The sequence below is a fragment of the Etheostoma spectabile genome, chromosome 6 (genome assembly GCF_008692095.1).
Source record: "Etheostoma spectabile isolate EspeVRDwgs_2016 chromosome 6, UIUC_Espe_1.0, whole genome shotgun sequence".
NCBI classification, from domain to species: domain Eukaryota; kingdom Metazoa; phylum Chordata; class Actinopteri; order Perciformes; family Percidae; genus Etheostoma; species Etheostoma spectabile.
The window spans coordinates 4,191,878-4,194,471 of record NC_045738.1 but is presented as its reverse complement, the minus strand read 5'-3'; the positions used below and the strand labels follow the sequence as shown (position 1 = coordinate 4,194,471).

At 39.1% G+C, this 2,594-nt stretch overlaps 2 protein-coding genes across 2 annotated transcripts in view; both read left to right on the top strand.

Annotated features, from left to right (window-relative positions):
- mal2 (mal, T cell differentiation protein 2) overlaps nt 1–2,594 on the top strand; it is an 871,414-nt gene that overhangs the window by 312,270 nt on the left and 556,550 nt on the right. The window lies entirely within an intron of this gene.
- The window catches only part of cdkal1 (CDK5 regulatory subunit associated protein 1-like 1), a 274,625-nt gene that overhangs the window by 175,132 nt on the left and 96,899 nt on the right, over nt 1–2,594 (top strand). The window lies entirely within an intron of this gene.

Sequence of the window (2,594 nt, the reverse complement as noted above, 5' to 3'; positions counted from 1 at the left end):
CAACTGCCCAGTTTGACAGCCAGGCCAGGTTGCCAGATATACCTGTAAAAATGTAAACCCAGGGCGCTACAGCTATCACGTTAGTACAGCCATGAAAGCAGCAAACAAACGAACGGGCTCAATGGATAATAAAAGAAAACATGTTTCTTCTTTCTGACAATGGTAAATTATTTTAACCCACGAGAGGGGGGCTGTAAATCGGGAAGAGAGGACCGTGAGTTTGCAGTGTGTTTAGCGATTGTTTCCGTAATTCTAAGCCAATAAAGTCTGTTCAGTCGGGAGCAAAAGGACGGCAAGGTAGTCCTTTTTAGCGGTTTCTACCGTAATTCTAAGCCGAGGAAGTGTGCCTGTCTGACGTGTGGAGAGGACGGCCAGGTTGTGTGTTTTTTAGCGTTTCCTATTTGGATCCTTTTTTTAAGATTATTTTTTGGGGGCATTTTTATGCCTTTATTGACAGGAAAGCTGAAGAAATACAAAGGGGAGAGAGGGGGAATGACATGCAGCAAAGGGCCGCAGGTCGGAGTCGAACCCGGGCCCACTGTATCGAGGAGAAAACCTCTGTAAATGGGCGCCTGCTCTACCAGCTGACCTATCTGGGCGCCCCCTACTGCAATTCTAAGCCTAAAAATGTCAGTTGGATACAGAGCGCCACGTCGTCTCAGCCCTTTATGACTCTCAATTAAAGGGATCAAAGAATCAAACTGTATTCCTTATTGTCACAAACACACCGTACAATGTAGTGAAATTCTATTACTGCATTTAACCCATCCTAGGTATTTGGATGTATATACATACAGCGTCAGATGAGCAACTTGGTATTCATTGTCTTGCTCAGGGACACTTTGACATGTGGCAGGATGACCTGGGATTGATTCGCCAACCTTGTGGTTGTGGGGCAGCCATTTTACATTCGGGTCTAGCAACATTGTTGTGGACGCTGCGGTCTCAGCCTGCCAACCTCCGTGAGCTTCGAGTCTGGGGAGGAGGGGGCGGGGGACACAACTCTCCAGTATTTTGAATTTTTACTGCAGTAACTATTTTAAACACTAGCTGCCAGTATTACATAAAGCACTTTATGAAATAAAATTATTTTTAAGTGTTTTCATGAGTTGTGTTAGGCTCGCATACTGCTATTAATGAAATCACTGCAACCTTTAACATCGCCACTTTTCAAAGAAATACGGCATTCTGTCTTTTATGTCCTCTCATTTAAAATTTCAACCTGTTCACCCTTGTAACAGATTGCGTGCAAAACATTCTTATATCTGCACCTGGTTTAATTTAATGATCTACAATTACAATTGCAGTTCTGTTTTATATGGTCTTTATTGTCAGAATATAGATCAGAGAAAGAGCTATTAAATGGATATTGTCTCTTTTGTCTCGCTCAGGAGGAATTTTGTTCCAAAACTATCAGAAGATACACACAAACTGCAGCCATGCCATGTCTCTGGGTGGTCTCTGGATTGTTCAGCACATGTTAGTCTAGCTTTAAAGGCACTAGCTCTTATCTATAAAGAGCTATAAAGAACATGTGATCACTTCCCACATTTTTAAATGTGCAGTGGGTCAAAACACCCTGGCGGTTCATAGAGCTTATATTCATACCTTCTAGTCACAAAAATGGTGGGTTCAAATCTTGCTCTTTACCGTATTGTTTTTATTCCATGCCACCCAAAAGACGCCATATGACATGCTTAATCATTTTATTGATGAAACAATCAAGCTTTTTCTCACTTATGTAACATTTGGTTAGAAAGAAGACCAAACCACCGTGCCCTTGTTCTAATAGTATATCACAACCATTTCAAAATTGCATGTTTTCAGGTTGCAACTAAAATTACCTTGTCTTCTACATTCTCACATGAAAAGAAATAACAACTTAATTACTCAATAATTACTCAGCAATCACTCAGTAATAACCTATTAAATATGAATTATGTGTGTATTACAAAGTCCTGTGGTTTAACGTGGTAGAGACAGTTATTTGACTCTTTTAAAGGTGGCAGAATTGGAATTTAGGCTATATACAATCTCAAAGTTATAAAAGAAAGGTGAATACTGTATTCAGAGCAAAATAAGCCAGTTGTATATTTTTAGACTCAGAGATAACTCTTATTACTTGTATAAGTGATTAAATTAATTATATTTCACACTTGAAGGTTATCATTTTGTTGTGACCATAAGATTTCGACACGTTTTTTTAGCATAGGTCCATGTGAACTTTTAGTGTGTTTTTGGTTGATAGAAAACTTCACTATAACTTCCTTGGTATTGTGTTTGAAAATGTAGTAAACCAATCTATACACAGGGTCCTGAAAAAGTAATTGAAGGACTTTTTTTTCAATCTCTATTTGACAAAACACTCACCAATTGATTTCTTAATCTTCCTAGTATTCGGGGGACCTTTAAGTGTTGGTAGTGTACTGCACTGTTAAATGTATTAACAGAGTGATGCTGAGTGACAGCGTTGATATAATGTGTTGATGATATACTTTCCATCCGTGTGCATGTCTCTCTTGAGTGTAGCAACTGTTTCTCTCTAAACAAACAGCTTCTAAGCAGTTATATGTGTGTGTGTGTGTGTGTGTGTG